Here is a 17724-nt window from a genome sequence, read left to right as displayed (position 1 = left end):
GCCTTCGTGCAAACTGTTGGAAGCTGTCCCGATCTGGACGACGTTTCCCAAGCTCACTGACTCTGGGCAATGGGGAAGCCCATCCCAATTATAATCACATCTCACACAACGCGCCCTGCTCCCCGGGCGGGAATTGACGCTGGGAAGAGATTATTCTTCAATTAGTTTTCTCGGTGCCGCTTAGCCACCGCTTTTTTGCCTGGGTATTAGTTGGGTTATTACGGGAGTTACGGGATGGTCGTCGCAGTGTCGCTTGGTGGTCGCTTTGGCATCGTTCGGCCGCACGGTTCTTGATTGTTTTGAGGAAGCGTTACGGCTAAATACAGGAAGTTTAGCCGGTCATTCTGCGTCGGTGGACAAAGTCATGGGGTTTAGTTGTCGGGAGTTTAATCACCATATTTTGAAAGCGTTGCCTTTGCGGAGGAGAAATCGAGTCAAAGGAGAACTTTAGATTAGGCTTTTTTGGGGGAATTAGGGATAATCCGTAGACGGTGGAGAGCAGTGGAATAGGGAAGGTGTCAATATGTATACTGCCACACATGCGAAACGACGAAGCTTTATTTGAAGATCAGATTTTGTACATTTAAGGAACACGACGATGTGAAATGTGCCTAGGATGGGTTTAGAATACCTCAGTAAGTTTCTCTTCCATATCATTGCTCCAACAACTGGGCTTTGATGGCTTTTTCTCACATAAAATGTGATCTCCAAAACGATTCTCCAAGGTAACCGTATATTTGCTTTGGTGTTTAAGACGATCACTGATATCCAAAACAGCAATCTCAGCTAACGAAAAAGTCAAACAACAGTCACTAAACTACGCATAGCGTAGTCATGGAACAAACATTGTGACTTCCCCTAAAATCTCATTCTCCAAAGACTTCAAGATGCGTCACTGAAGCAACACCTTTGGAACGATACGTCAAAAAATCAAAGCAAACACACACAAACACACACACAGACATTGTAGCCTCAGCGTTTTGTGACTGAAGGTGAGTTCAAGGGAACGCGCACAATGTCCACCGCACGATGGCCACCTCCGCATTTCTTCGTTCGCATTCAAGCTCCGATCGTTTCAGCGAGGCCACCACCACCGCCACACAACTACCTAGGGGCTAGGCGCCTCGTGCTCGCGTACATTCAGCCACCCCCGTGTCAACCCGTGTAGGAAGCTGCGCGCAGTGAGTGTGTCGGAACTGAGTGCGCGCCCGGAAGGTCGGGCTTCCGTTCGCCTGCCGCATCCTCCCACTCGGTGACACTGTTGACGAACGCAGGCGAAGCGAGAACGTGATTAGAGTTGACAGTGGAGGCTGTCAAGGTTGGCTTTTCTCGATCATCTGCTGCTGCTGCGTGTTGGGCAGGACACATGCTAATGCTGCTGCTGGAAGCGGCTGACCTTGAACGGATCGTGTGTCGCTTGAATGGTTCACGTTACGTGCGTGCCCGTGTGTGTGTCTGTGTTTGTGTGATTTGAGTCAAATTGGTGACGCGATCGTGTTTATGGTGCATTATGGTGTGTTCAAAGCCGGAAAGGGAGTGGTCGTCCAGGGCGGAATCGAACATCTGCTACAAAACGCATCGGAATGTGGCTGTTTTGCGATGCGGGAGAGGGTGTAACTGCGCCGTCGAAAATTACTGTTTACTCTGAACAATCCGGCACAATGCGTATCGCGATTGTGTTGAGCAGAATTGAGTTTTACTGAATAGAAAATGATTGGTTGCGTTTTTGTTGAACTGGATCACTGTCAGAGTACAAAAGGTTATTTGAGCAGATCATCTGGTTTAATACCATGCTACAGATTTACTTTATTTCTATACCAAAATCACCAGATGGCGCTAAAAGGGAATGGGGCAATTAGTACCTTTCCTTTAAAAAATAACCCGTAGTGTGGGATATTTCTGGAAATTCAATGAATTATATTAAAATCCAACAGTTCTCAAATAATATGGCCAGATATTGCTTCAAAGACATTTAATTTATTCTACTTTATTTCTTCTTGTCACTGCTCTAGCCATCTCTTCTCGCACGAAAAATCAATAATTTATTTGGGCCTTAAATTGATACCCTTTCTCTCGAGCTGTCATGATCCAGATACATCCATTCTTTGGCATTAGAATTAAACGGCCCGCTTGCTACCTAAAGGGAAAAAGAAATTTACTGTCCATGTTTTGACAAACACCTCGCGCCAGTCCTGGGTAGTACAACACAGTAAGAATGTTAGACAAATTTGCATATTTTATTGCTTCCCTACCGTTTCTACAAAACGGTCGAAAATGTTCTTGCGCCTAGAACCCAGTCAAAGAATAGTTTCACAGCCGTAAAATGCGTTAAAATAGAATCGCTGTCATCTGCCAGTGGTTGTGGCGTTGTTTCAGCAACAACCCAAGTCCCCTGCGATGAGTTATGCAGTATATCACACACACGCACACACGCCCCCGTCCCGGAATTGGGTGTCCTTCTGCGAAAGTGGCGTGCGGTTGCTCTTTTTCATTCTTTCTTTTTATGTTGCGGTGGCACGATTTCCTGCGGCCATCCGTTACCCGTTGACTGGAAGCTGACAGTTAGCTTATTTTTCTACCAATTCTCAAACCCCGCACCGGGAGTGGGAGTGGGAATGAAAGGATTCCGTTTGCGAAGGACGTGTAACATTGGGCTGGAGCGAAGCAGCAACAGCATTTCAAAGGCCAACACCAATTAACAATGGACCTTATTTGTGCGTTTCTTTGGTGGGGATGGCTGGGCAACAGGAGAAGCGAAAGGGGAAGGAAAACAAAAACTACAACGATAAAGAACGGTACCACCTATCGCGCGATCGAAGCGTACGAACTGTCCAAAACGTGTGCGATCCACCGTGCTGCGCCACGGTGTCAATTTATCACCATCGCGATGTCGGCGCGAGGCGCGAAACCCAACAGCGCACAGTGTCGCTCTGTCATCTCTGGTCGAGGGAGGGAGGATCTGGCCTTTCGACTTGAAAAGTGCTTGGAAGGCAGACGCTTTGGAATGTGGATGTGTTTCTTGAAGTTTAAGTTGAATGATTGGATTCTGCAGAGAGATACTAATGCAATGGGTTTTAGTACATCAGTTAGTACACAGAAACTTATATATTTTTCTCAAGAGCTACATTTTACTATCATCTTTACTGAAAATCAATTTTTAAATACAGACGATTATAAATATGTTTCTTAAAAATGTCAATGATTACTTAAATGGACTTTTTAGTACATAAAATAGTATTTCAATCTTTAAGTTTCCTCTTAAACTGTTCTATTCTAGTGACCTTCCAATGCTTCTCCTGAAACCGTTTGATCGTACTCAATTTCCACCCGGCAGAAGAATGACCCGCACTGTTCTCCTGCGCCGAAAAGGAGCCTTAAAATGACTCCCCCCCCACCTCACCCCATTCAAAAAGGATCCCGGAGATTTTCGCCGATGCCGATCCAAAATTGATTCCACTGAATGATAAGGCAGTTTTATGCGAGCTTCGAATAATTGCTAATTCGTTACCGCCCGCCAGGTGGCGTTTTCCCGTGTGTCCAGCTTAATCCCCCCGTCGGATGGGGAACTCCAAGAATGGAGGGCTTTCGTTTTTGTTATTTGAGGAACGCAAAATTTTAATTTGGCACTTCTGGTAAACAACCCCTCGCTAAAAGGGATGATGGTGGCCTGCGCGCTACCACTCGACCGCGGGATGCTCCGCGTGGGCTGTAACGACGATCGCCTGTGCGGTCTGTCCTCCTTGAAGTGACCCTCCAGACACACACACGCACACACAAAGCAAATTCCGCAACCCTCAAAAAGGGATAGGATTAAAGCCTCACACATTGCAGCGCATCGATCATGTGTGCGGTCGCATGGAATCAAAGCCGTGCTGCTGGAGGCGGGTGGTGCTAGCACGATAACAATACGCGACCCAAAACCTCACCCAGGAAAAGGGAGGAGGTGGGTTTCATTTGTCATGTTGAATTTGCGAATTAAATGCGTATAACTTCATTCAATTACCTGCCAACCAATGGCTGCGATACCTGATGGGGACGTTGCGTTGTGGACACTGTAGACTCCAGGTTTTTGGGTTGCAGAGTGGGCATTGAGATTGGATTCGCTTACCTTTGCTGCATTCAGCACATTTAATTGGTTTCCAGCCTTTTCCTTTCAGGCCTGGTGTGTAAGCTGAAGCTGGAGTGCCAGCTGAAGTGGATAATGTTGTTCGTGGTGTACGTTGTGGACTGCGGGAAGTGAGTGTTAAAATTGAATTAAAGCCAGGGAGCTTTGGGGCACGTGGCTTGATGGTTTGGCACACACCCGATTGGTTGATGTCAAAATGTGCCGTATCACGAGTGTCGGAAAGCCTGTCGTGGAATTAACGGCTTGCCAACACGTGCCCTTTTTTTCATAAAACTACAAAGCAAAGGTGAACAGAGTTACATACAAATTGTGGGGCTCACAGGGAGGATGATCTTTTTATTGCTGGGTTATTCCAACAGCAACAGATCGTTTCATTATTACACAAGCCATAAAGTTGTATTAATGACGCAAACTATTCTTTTTGTGGATGGTCAAACTGTTTGTACAAAAGGTTTAAAAATATATTTTGCACACAATTTCCGTTTATGACCTAGCGGGCATCAGCCAATTCATTAGTCATTGAACAATGTATCTGCTTACGATCACTCTTGGAAGAGGTAGGAATTTCTAATTATAGCTTTAAGATGGTGTTACTTACTTATTACTCTTTCTGAAACGACTTAATTGCAACAATATAGACGTCTCCATTGTCATGCCTTTAGTCCGAAGGCTACATTTCTATCGCAGACGATGTAAGCAGTGTAAATATGGGTGGTTTACCTTGGCAAGATAGTTACACTTTTTTTAAGATCACACTACCCACTCGTTACGCACTTGTGCGACGAGAACTCATTAAACCGCTTAAACAAATGATCGTTATGAAAATCAATCAGATCATCGCTTTTGCATATGCCCTCGATCGTTTTGCCATAATTATAGGAAGTACAATCGTGTAATAATATACCATCAGGCTCCCAATGCTGTGCGTCTTGGCTGTACACTGTAAAGCACAGTCGAAAAGTAATAAAAGGTTCCACCGGTGAGCTTCAAAAAAGAGAGAGAAAAAAACCCCAACACCACATCGGAAGTTATAATTTAATACCGCCCGCGCCACGGTGCGTGCCCAATGTCAAACAGGCGGAAACATTTGGTGGCTATGAGGCGGATGCGGAGGTTTCGGCTATTAGGGCGCCCCATTGAAATTGGTGGCATTGGTGGTTGTACCCACCACCAACAACAATGACATAAAAGTGGCCCATTTGCTGGCGCGTTGCCAATTTGGAATATTTGTACGTGAAAATCGTGACCGATTGCCGATCGGGGTACGTGCTCTATACGGCGCCCCTCGGAGATGGTGGTGGTTGTGCGTTGGGTGTCGATTCGTTTAGAAAGAAGGTGCTAGTAGTGTGGGAGTAGTCAAAGTGTCGTCAAAGTGTCGTTTTAGTGTGTGTGTGTGTGTGTGTGTGTGTGTGTGTGTGTTAGTATTAGGGAGGAACGATGTTAATGCTAGCCGGTACGAGGTGTGCGAGCCGTTTTGTGTGTAGGTTTTCGCTTTCGGTGAACTTGCTGAGGTCTCCCCATGAGGAGGAGCTCTGTCACTGGCACTGCCTGTTTCTGCCTGCTCTTCGGCTCGGCTGGAAGAAGGTCCGCGAGATGACGTTCCGATACGGTGTTTGGCCCGTTACGTATCCCGAGTCCGGCTTACGTAACGATCGCCTCGATAAAGGCTGGCAAAACGGCAAAAAGGCGAGAGATTTGCTGTTGTTGGTGTTATTCTTCAGTGGGATTTTTTGTTGTTGCTGTTGTTTGCAAACTACTTTGTACCCCGTGGGTAGCATCAGGGGCGAGATAGACGCGTTGTTAGTGGCAAATGCGTGTTGGTTAGGGAATTTTTGGTGTCGCGCTCGGGGTGTCGTTAGACTAGCAGAGGCTTAATATCATCATTGATCAGTTTTTTTGTTTAGTGAAGCTATTTGACTCACTGCAAAATTGAATGTTACAAATTTGACATTAACATTTAGCCCTATAATTCAAACCACTAAAATAATCATTAGTATATAAGCTAGCCATAATAGCTTTATGGCACAATTAGGGTTATTATGGCAATATACTTACCGGACAGATTGGATGCAGTTAGTGTAAGATGTGTTTTGCGATGATTCATTTACAAAATCTTTTCATCAAATCATTTCTTATAATTAGTTTGCTATTTTGTAAAATAAACAAATTGAAAGGCAAACAACGCAAGATATGAGTAGACAAGATCGTAAGATCCTAAGCTACACAAACTTTGCTACTTTTGCGTGCCAAGCTCCCATTTCACGTGCAAATGGTTCCAAACCATTCAAAATTATCTTCAAAATCTCCCTCCCATTGGCACGGACACCTTTAGGCCACATTGGTTAGCGTTTCACCCTGTGTGTAGAATGTGCAACCGCGGGTGTCTCGGTGCCGCAACCGTGCAGCCATTCCAGTGGCTATCCGCTCGGCAGCGTTTGGCTACAGGACCCCCAGCTTGAGCTTTTGTGGGTGGATCGTGCTCGTTTTGTTTGGCGTGAAAGTGGGCAAACAGGGCTATTTTGCGTGTGCCGTTTCGGGAAGATGAACGAATCGATTGGCGGTGCGAATCGTCGGCTTCGTTTCGCGACGGAACGCTACTTACGAACGCTCCCTTGTCCGGTGGAAGGTAGCGACAAAATAATAATAAAAAGAGAGAGAGAAGTGGATCGGTCAGGGTTTGGTAATGCACAAAACTATAGCCTGAAATGGTGAAATGATGTGTTTAGAGTCGTCGATGGTACTGGTTTGAAGTGACTGTCAAAAAATCGGCCGAGTTCCCAGTCGCCCAGTTAGATTACGTTATGATAAGCGTGGTATCGATCTAACCGCCAGTTGCTGCAAGAGTTTAGCCAAGAAAAAATGCTCCGTAATTTGTTTGAAATTGAACGTCAGAAAGTAGATAAGACATTGATGGTTGATTTTGTTGGTTTTAGTTTTTAGGCCAACCAGTGTTGTTTCCCTTTCATCAATTGGTTTTCATTCGACACTTGAGCCCATTTTACGATTTGTCATTTCTTATCCGTTGCATCAATTCAGTTGACGTTGCAATAAAAGAAAATGTGCTTTATTGTCATTTATTTTTACGACAACACAGACAACAAACTAAATGATGTTGTTTGTCCTAGTAAATACAACTTTTGCTATAAATATTTCCCAAAACAGCTCATTCCCACAGCGCAGACAGCGCAAAGTTTGACTCCAAAACCAAAAGTGACTAACGAATTGCATCGTTTCGTTTCATTGCAGCACATTACGTTAAGACGATTGTACGAAGCTGAACGCTTCTTCTGCTGGTTAAGAAGAAGCATCGCCATCATCGAAATAAAAGCCCACCACTCCTCCACTTGCAATACTCCGGGCCACCAATCCGCGGGTAAGTGTTACACCGCTATCTTATCTGCTGGACACCATCAACCGAGCACCAGTTGACCTTCTTCAGGCGCAGCATATGTTTACCATTCGGCGCGCAACGAGTGTGCGGGATACAGCACAAAAGTGCACAGCATAAGTCAACGTTGTTTGTACACATTTATTATTACTGTGCGCCGAAAACACTGCACACTGGTTAGTGTGCTTGAACAGTCCCCCAAAACACGACTCTCCTCGTTGGGGACAATTCATTCCGCCTGATGGTTGTCGTGTCTCCATGGGGAAAGAGCGGACTAAACCAGAGAATGACTTCAGTGTGCACCATTTTTCATCCCTCTTGCACGGCGTATTAATTGGTAGTGTGTTAGTGTGTTGTAGATTTCGAATGTGGAGTATAAATCTTTCGAATTTACCTACTGACCGCTACCATTTTAACTTCACACCGAGACGACCTTCGCGCTGATTACCATCTCCACCCGCATGCGATCCCGTTCTGCAGTTCTGCTGGCGATGGGAAAGCACTCAGCCAGGTGGAAAGCGACGTTTGCTCGTTTGCTCAGGGTTTTTTTTTACTGTGTTTTTGCTGTCGCCATTTCTTATTCACCTTCTCGCTGGACAAATCGACAAATTGGGAAGGCTGACGGAATATGCATATTTTTGGAACGGCAACTTTCTTCCGTCGTCTGGTCGTCGGGGGATGATGTCATTGATCTCATGGTGGCGGTGGTGAGCCATTGAAGCGAGTACAGCTTTTTTTTGTTCGTGAGGAAGTAGCATACGGAAGGTTGGTTAATATGTTAACTGATTAGATGACCTAGATTGGCTGCAGGGTGGAACCAGTGTGACAAGTGTGTGCAGCGATCGCACTGCAGGGAATGTTCTTTATTAGTCCTCTCTTTCAATTTAAGTGCAAATTAGGTGTAAAGGGCAATATAAACTTGAATTTTCATTAAAAAATATGCCAAAAATATTGAAAGACTTAAATTTTATACCACTCTATTATTCGTAGAATTCAAACAAGAGTCTCTCGTTTTTTTGTCACTAAATAAAGGTCTTTTCGACGCCGAAAGCACCCAGCACTTGAAGTGCCTCGGCATCGGATCGATCGTCACCAAAAAGTCAACAAAAACAACACCCTACCAGGATGGTTGGCTGTTTTCAGTGTCTCGGCCAGCCGTCTGTCTAAAAACAAAACTCGCTCGCCACCATGCAAAAGCTCGAAAAGCTGGCAAGTACTGTGCGCGCTGGTGGTATGGCGCATATGATTAAGCCGACTATTTGTGACGATGACATCAGCCGCGGTGGGGCGGTTCGGTTTACTGATCCGGTCGGTTTGGTTTCGGAGGGAAGGTGACAAACCCCAGGACTGTCATCGACCCTCTTTGGTGGGTGGATGCAGAGAGAGAGAGAGAGAGAGAGAGAGCCTTAAAGTGACAAACACATTGGGTGGACAACGCACACTCGGATGGAAGTGATCTTGTACGCCCGCTCTGTGTTGTAGCGTCGCCGCTTTGGGGTGTGAAAAATGCCTCGATGCATCGGTTCGCTATCGGCAACCCTGTCTGACGGATGTTTACCATCGATTTCAAGCGCAAATGGAGCCCGCAGGACTCATTGACAAGAACGAAGAACCGCGAGGTTCTCAGTGCCTTGGGCGAATGCGGCGCAACGGTCGCTAGAAACAAGGTGTATTAATTGACCATTAGTGTCGTCGTTTTAACGCCCCGTTCTCGATTATTGAACTCCTTGGCTGAGCCCTTGCGCGCAAAAAAGGTGTAAATCCTTCAGGCAAATGTTTAACCATTGCAACCATTGGTGGTGAGGTGTGGGACCGTTTGCGACCCTGCCCGCTGCCTAATGAGCTCGTTTATTTGCGATCGGGGCGAAGAAACTCGCGCACCCATCGTGGTACTCATTGTGCTGTGTTTGTAGGTTTGTGTTTTGAATTCTCCTTCAGCGCAATCGAACCAGGCGCCCGTCTGTGCGAGCTCCACGTCCACGCAATTTTAGCCCGTGGCACAAAACGATGTTCAATCGAAGAAGGAAGCTTCTAGAAAGGGGAGAAATGGCGACCAACCAAGAGGTGAAATGGTGGTGCAATCGGTACAAAGGAAATCAATTAGAGGTGGCGTGCACCTACCATCGAGCCGTTTCGGTTGCGCCGCGAAGCGAGGCAGATCGGGTACCGGTAGGTGTCATCTAAAGTGTTGCTAGGTGTTGTAGCATCGCGATAGATGTGTTTATTATGAATTGGAATATTTAACAATCCCACGCAGCCACCATTCCTAATGCGTTACGGCTGTTAGCGAGTGTGTGTGTAGGATGTGTGTTGTGGGCTATTTACAAGTGCAGTGAAAAGCAGCCGAGACGCGTTGTTCGCGGTGGTGGTGCCGTGAAGCTTTGCTCAAATTAGTGTCGACAAAAGGTGGAGAGATATGGCTGAGGATCGTTTCCGAAATGGTTCTTAAATTAAGACAAATGATGTGATGGCAAATTATGTGCTTACATAATGGCTGTTATTTGTTGTAAGCCATAGTTTACGCGAGATAAACGCAAAAACACTCATTACGGGAGGGTTCATCGCTTTTCTGTCGTTGAAGTCTTTCGTTGGGATATCGTTGGATTTGTAGTTCTTGCAGTGGTAATTGATGTTTTTTCTTAGTTTCTTTAGTAAATTGAAGTTATTTAATCGAGAAGGGATCTTTGCCATAAAATAGCTGCAAATAGTCCTATTCATTCAATGCTAATGTGCAGATTCTATTTGGCTTATTTCAGGTCTTGAATCAGTTATGTATAATTTGCTTACAGTTCACATATTTCCCCTACAAAACATAACTCGTCAGGTGAATTTTGATTGATCGATTGGTTTATGAATCTAAGCCCGAAATGTATACACATTGTCTGAATATTAATATCCACGAACCAAGCAGGGCGTGCCCGACTAGTCACGGTTCACGGAAGATCCCCTCCAAAAAAACAAACACCAACTAAAACACTTACCCAGGGAAGGTGTAAACAGTATCTCATCCTAAAGCCATGTCTAGCTAATAAATTCCTTTCGCAGCGTAATGTGCAAACTTTCACCCACTCAACGGAGGGCACGAAAAAAGAGGGGGGAGTTTTTCATTTAGCAGCGATCGAAGCGACTCGCACCGATGGTGCTTTGCTGATAAACAATTATCGGTGTAGGATTCCGCTTTTCCGCTGAATATATCGATCGAGCAAATCTCAACCACCATCGAACATGTTTTTCCACTGCCGGTCCGCTGTCTTATGCAGCGCAAGTATGTTAACCTCCCCCAAGGGAGCCCTTCGAGGCGCTGGGAGGTTTCGCTTCAGGGTGGGCTATTTGCGGCCGATAATAATGATGATGGGGTGGTGAAAGCTGGAAACAAATATTTTTAAAGCCCAAATAGCGCAAGGTTGATTTGCAGCAGCAACATAACGGGTCGTAAAATATGAGTTTTGAAAGTGTGTAGCCTTCGGTAAGGTGGTCTGAACGTTAGAGCGAGGACAAGCTGAGCAGACCTAGGGAGCCCACCGAGGACGTCATGGTTGGAACGAATCTAGCACCTCGAACAGTCTGCAAAACCGGCATGAAGCTCGGCATCATAAAACAGTGATGAAATCATCGGAAGAGCATCCTTCCGATGGTTAATTGATGGACGGAACTGATTCATGTGATTCCAGAACCACCGGCTTGGTCCGGCCGCTCGATTCCGCTGATCGAAACGGGCCAGTTTTCTTCGTGGGAGGAACATCCCCTTTTGTGGCGCTTCCCCTTGCAAGGAAAAGTAGGTGACCAACTACCCGCACTGCCGCATGGAGTGGTAGAGAATGAACGATGAAAGTTTGAAGGAGATCTTACGATCAGATTTGCGATGCGAGCAGATTTCGATCAATATTGGTAAACCGGGGAGGGCTTTTAAAACTGTCGATGAAATCACACCGCCGGGCACGATTCTTCGACAGCCCCTGGTCTTAGGACCGTCTCGTTCGGCCATGTCCGGTGCGGAGCGGATCAATTAATTAAGAATTACGCCTGTCGTGCGATCGCGGACGACCAACGAACAACCACGAAAACGCCTCCACACGCGCTCTTGCGGCAATTATTTCACCATTCAGAATCGTCCACTGCTTAACTTGCTCCACTTTGGTCGAGCAAACGACCCACTGTGGCCAGTCATCAATTAAGCTCTGTGGTCGGGGTTTTGTCTTTTTTTGTATTTTTGAGCCGTATTGAAAACACTCGCAGCGGTGACACTCACAGCCCCGGCGCACCATCCGCTCCCGGCTCGATGACGATCGATCACTTGAAGGGTTTGATTTGTGTGCCAGGTGGAGAAGATGACGGTGGGTTGTCGTAGTGCACATAGAGTGAGAGAGTGAGAGACCCCGAGCTGCTTTCCTTTTACGGCTCCGGTTCGTTCTGTGTGGAAAGAGTATCTGATCTCTCGCTACAAATACTCGTGCTGTTGTGCTCCAGAAAGGCGCCCCCAGCGCATGACATGGTTTCAGTTTCAACGGTGCGAACCGACAACGACGACGATGACGACCCCTTCTGGTCGAATATAAATAGGTCCCCAATAGGGCAGGAATGTGGTCGCGGTTATGTAAGCAATTCTTTTGTGATATTGCAGCCCTTGTAGCAACGCGCTTGGCCTTTTTACGGCGTGTCGGGTGCATCTCGCAAAAACGCAAAACCGGCTCTGAGAAATGGGCTTACAAAATAATTGCGATGCCAAGGTGAAGCTCCCCCAAACCCCGAGGATCAACCCGAGGGCAAGGAGGATGTGTCGGAAGGAAACAGGGGACTAAAGATTTCACACCACGTCCCTGGGAGTTTTGAGAAATGGACCAACCTTAAAAAGGGGCGCTCGATCGTTCGGTGGGGTTCGTTCGAACGCTTCGATTTCACTTGTCGTCGGTTTTACTGTTTGTGAGTTGTCCGTGCGCTTATCGATTTGGTCGTAAAAAGTTTTATTACCTTTCTGTCGCCAAGGCAATTTTGGTGGGTTTTGGTTTTATTTTGCTGTTTTGTTGCAAAACACTCGTGTGAGCCATAAGAGTGTTGGGTCTTCCAAAAAACCATTAGCAAGCATGTTAATCGTTTCGTTCTGCTTTCAGGGCCTCGGCTTTCCGGCTACCATAGGCGGGTGGGAATACAAATGCGCAACACCAGTCAGTCGTCTGCTCTCGTTACGTGAGTGGAACCGTGTCGTGCTTCTTGACACTCTTAGCTCAACATGTTAATCACCAGAATGGGCCGAAGTACTCGCAACGGAACGTGCACATTATAGAAGTTATCTGTGAGGTGTGCTGCAAGCTTCCGCACTTTTGCCAGAAAAACGCTCGTGACAAACTCACCGCGCCACGTGACAGAAGGGTGCTAAATTTTTCACCCCAATATGGCTCGCCAATGGGGTCAGCCCAATGATACAGGGAATATTGGCAGCTGAATGGGTTTCATTACCCGCGCCGTGCGCGATATGGCTACAATGTTCGTGGATGGTCCGGGTTGGGGGCACGATTTAAACGGTCCCGAAACTCCACCCCACATTCCGGGTGGGGGTTTTCTTTCAGATTTAAATGAGCTGTTTTCTTTTTTTCCTTTATAAAAAGGGACAACAGGGCGGTGTTGCTTAAAAGGTGCTAAACTCGACGGGCTATGCATAATTCATGAGCAGCTGGTGGTTTGTCACTCGTGCAAACGTGGTTTTTGCAACATAACTGAGTCGCCGCCGACAGCCTGCAAAGAGGCTGTATCCTCCCGTTCCTGGGTGTTATCTCTGGATGAATAGAAATGGTTGTTTTCTTGCTTGCATGGGAGTGGACAATCAAAGCATTAAACTTGTTTATCTGTCTGGCACATCTGTTTGGGTTTCGCGTAGGAAAGAACCTTTCGGGCGATGTGTTAATCGCGTAAAAGAATATGTGCTTTTAAGCTTGAAGATCATAAATCACCCTATTTTAAGATTGATGCTTATTTATCATGGAGTTTGGAAATAAATTACGTGCGTTAAGCTGCTTTTGAAAGAGATAAAAATGTTACTTTTCATCGCTTAAACCCATCTCAAAAACAAGATTGTCTGCAAAGGTGCTAAACGTTCGTGCCACGTCTTATTTGTGTAACATTTGAACCATTCACCGATAGTGATCGGTGCAGCAGTAGGCCTTTCGGGGTGCCGAATGCCATCGAACCGGTTCATCTTGCGCGAACAGATTGACAAATGTGTGAGCATCAAACCGGTTCACCCGATTATCGAACACCGACCGGGTTGTTCGGTGCACAACCTTTTAACCTGCCCCCTTTTTCAAAAAGATTGGCACTGCCCCAAGGGCTTTAAGCAAATAAACGTTTTACCGGTGTCCACCCCCCCCCCCCCCCCGTAGTAACGCCGTCAGCAAACGAAGGGAGGGAAAAAACTGCCAAAAAACCCCCCGAAAAAAACGAACCACTTTTTGTTTCGATCCCGAGTAGAAAAACAGGTTGACGAGCAGCATTCGTTGGGCTTGGAGTTGCAAAATAAACGTATCGGCCGTCTGTTATCGAAAATAGGCGTCCTTGAGAGAGAGAGCGGGGTACACGCGCGTGTGTACCGTGGGCCGATCGACAATTCGCCGAAACGACTGTGCCGGCCTGGTTGCCGCAGCGGCCACTTCAATCCCTCGGGTGAGTGAGCAATATCCTACCGTCGAGCCGTCCGATGGCGACATTTACTGTTCGGGGCGAAAATTTCAGGTTTTGTTGGTGGCTCAGGCAGCTTGCGGAAGGCGAACTGGATCAGCGCGCAATGGAATAGGAGAGGGAGAGCGACGGTATGCGAAAACAGCGTCCAATTCCCAACGGTGAACACCTGGGCAGTCAATAAATGTTATCGTTCGCATCGTTTGATCCGCTTATGCCACTGGCTGGCGAAAATATGTTGGAATTTGATGATCGGTTAGAATGGAGTTGGCATTTGGCAAAACACGCAGGCACACAGAGGGGAGTTTTTTTTATTATGACGAAGAATATTAGTGTAAGCATTCCGACTATTAGGGGAGAAGAAGGGATTGTTGTTGAGTTGTTTACAAAACATCTTGCTCCCGCTTCTTGACTACTGGAGATCAAGGTATTGGAGGGTATTAGACATTAAATTTATTGATAGAGTCCTTTTAAATATCGCTATAGAATGAGAGAAGCTATAGGACCTTGAAGTTTTCGAAAGCCAGTTTAATCCCAAATGCCCAAGGAACTAGTTTAGCAAGATCCAGATATGCAAGTCTTGATTCATCAAGAAGTAGAGTCACTTTTGTGACAAGAAGCTACTCTTGGAACAATGCAAATTATAAACCATTGTACATCTGAGGTATGAATGCTGTTGAGACTCCTTTGTTAGTCCAAGTCTTAATTCCTCTAGAAGTCAAATATCGACCCTAATTAGTTTGGCCGATATCCAAGCTTTTTGAGAGCTTTATCGTCCCTTTCTGGGATGCGATGCTTTTCAAAACACGTTCAATATTCATGCCTCTTTTACGCGCTTTGTTAATCAAAGTAGGTCAGTCAATGCTGCAATAGTGATGTGAGCCAGATTTGCGTATTTAAAGATTGGCGTGTGCTTCATTTCGAAGAATTCGCATTTTGGCGAATGTCTGCAGTGTTGTAGAATCTCTTGTAGATCAGCTGACCCTAAAGGACAAGGTATGACATTATGTGACAGAATTTAGCGGAATATAGTATAACTCAACTTGTCTTTCTATTGAGGACATGGCCCATAAACAACAACATATTGAGAATTTACTTTTTTTACCATTGTTACAGTACAACTCACACAGCATTTCTTCAAGATTTTCATGAAATAAAGCAATATATTTATATTAACCCGAGTCCATTATACGCCTTATCGAAACCCTTTCAAAATGTATCATCACTTTAATAAAGATCAGATCGGCGCCTGCCTTCTCGTAAATCCGATTAATTTTTACGATTTGATTGGAAATTTTTCATCACACGGGCTTGACAAATCTTACAATATGCTCCCGTACTCCCAACTCCGTTATCGCACTGGAGGAATGTCGTAAATTGGCTGATGAAAAATTCACCCTGCGACACAACAGCCATAAACAGCCAATGAGTGCCATTTGTTAATCGGTTGTTAAGTCGCGACAGAAGCTCCTACCAAACCATGGGCCATTGGAGCTGGGCTGAAAAGTGAAATAAATTAAACGGCAAGAACCAACACGGAAAGAAATGCTTTCGTCGCCATTTCGCCAAGCGCCTACAAATTAGGAAGTTCGCTTTATCATTCGCGATAATGTGAGGCAAGCCTCGGAAGCCTCGGATTGGAGTTTGGTGAAGGCTTTTGCGAAAAATGTTCAGAATTAATAACAAGCAAAGCGTCCCCGTCGGACTGCCTCCGAATCTTTACGGTCACAAATCTCGGGACCGTTTGTTGTTTGTTTATTTGATCATCCCTTTCCGATCGTGGTGTCGTTTACGGACTGTTTCGAAGCGCAGGGAGGGAAAGGATTTTAAACGGGTACAGCATTCCGCCTCTATGTTTAATTTTTGTTTGTCGATTCTTTCCGCACTGCACGATTCCTGCTCGACCCGCTCACCCCTGTCCTTCCAAAACGAACATCAATTTTGTTTGATTTCGCCTAATATCGTCAGCTCGACGCATGGGCCGGGCTGGTCGCGCGAAGGCTCCAACATTAATTGGCGACGCCCCGTTCCGAAATCGATCCTAATCAGCACACAATTAGCATATTTTGGCGATTTGTTTCATTTTATTGCTAACGCAGAGCGAGCCTTATTTGCAGCGCTTTGCGGTGCTTCTTGAACTCGTCGCTACACGCCCTCTCGCACGGATCGGAAAGCATTCGCACGAATGTATCCTGAGCTGCGTGCCTTTAAGAAACCTTGAGCCCGGTGAGCACCGATTGTGGATTGATTTACTTTTCTTTTCCTTTTTGGCCTGGCTTTTTTTCTGTGCGAATTTTTTGAAACTTTCAAACCCAAAAATGCTTGCACCGAACTGTTCTGTTCATCGAGCACAAGCGCAGCCGAAACGGAATGCAAATTTACTGAAGTTGAAGCGCACCGATCGTTGGATCGTTTGTGTGGGGTTTTTGGGCTTCAGGGCAGGTTTTTTTTCACCGCTCTCCGCCCGGGTCCGTGGTTCCCTGTGCACCAAGAAGGGAAAGGCTTTTTGTCTTGGCTTGAGGATCATGCAGTTGCAGGCTGGTAAAACCGGAATAATTAAACTCTCCGAAGCGAAGGAACCGGTGTGTGTGTGTGTATGTGTGAAGGAACCTAGAGCCTTCGAAGGTCGTTTGCTGATCTCGATCGTGGCAAATCGGAACTGTTGTGGAACTAGTGCTGTGCTCCGTTTTGTTCTCGCAGGTCGTTGTCGGTCTATCACGACTAAACACGGCCACGACGTGACGAAGCGATCGATGTCATGCGATACCTCGCTAACTTCACCAATCTACATAAAGAGAGCGCGTGAGAGAGAGGGAGACGGGTGACATAAAAAGTACGGAAGCCTATCAGAGGTGGTAGTAGTAGCGGCAGTAGAGCGAGTCAACTTCCAACGGGAGTTGTTAACGATCGAGTGGTCGAAATTGCCGATAAATCTGCGTTTAATGACTTATTAAGGATGCAATTGCTTGGTTGGTTTGTGCGTACAATCGTGGCTGAGGATGGCGTGTGGAAAGGCAGAAGCCGCATCTTCATCACCATCGCATGTCCGTGACATTGGAGCGAGCGGGCGAGACGTCCCACGATGCGCGCCCGTTGGTCGCACTTGAGAGACTTCCATATATGGGGGAGACCCGCGCAGAGTAGGAAGTCTGAATGTCTGGAGGTCAAAATTTTGGACGGTTACGCTGGCAGCCAAGAGGTGTTCGGATAGTTGAAAGACCTTTTTGTCATTGACATTGGTACTGTTGCTGTTGGCGCCTTCGGACCTCCATTGCGGTAGCATATAATCAACGCGGTCCTCTCAGGTGAGCTGGAGTGAGTACCACTCAGCACACCAATAGGTCAGCACCATGGTAACGATCGGAAAAGATACGTTCGTTGATCTCTATCTCTCTCCGGAGGCCCTTCTACGCAACAGCCCTTTGCCTTTGACAGCAAAAAATCCCGGTTTCCGCAAATGCCTTCAGTTTCTCATTTTGTTCCTGCTTGTTTTTTTTTTTTTTTTTTGCAAAAAATAGTCTACATATTTTGCGTTGGCCAC

At 46.2% G+C, this 17724-nt stretch overlaps 1 protein-coding gene across 1 annotated transcript in view; it reads left to right on the top strand.

The window, feature by feature from the left end:
• Positions 1-17724, top strand: part of LOC121598907 — a 32727-nt gene that overhangs the window by 2570 nt on the left and 12433 nt on the right. Inside the window, exon 2 of the mRNA XM_041926269.1 lies at positions 7373-7499. The gene's annotated coding sequence lies outside the window, so the exon portion shown is untranslated. The remainder of the gene's footprint in view (positions 1-7372; positions 7500-17724) is intronic.

This window comes from Anopheles merus, chromosome 3L, assembly GCF_017562075.2.
Source record: "Anopheles merus strain MAF chromosome 3L, AmerM5.1, whole genome shotgun sequence".
NCBI classification, from domain to species: domain Eukaryota; kingdom Metazoa; phylum Arthropoda; class Insecta; order Diptera; family Culicidae; genus Anopheles; species Anopheles merus.
This window is presented reverse-complemented; position numbering and strand designations above follow the sequence as displayed.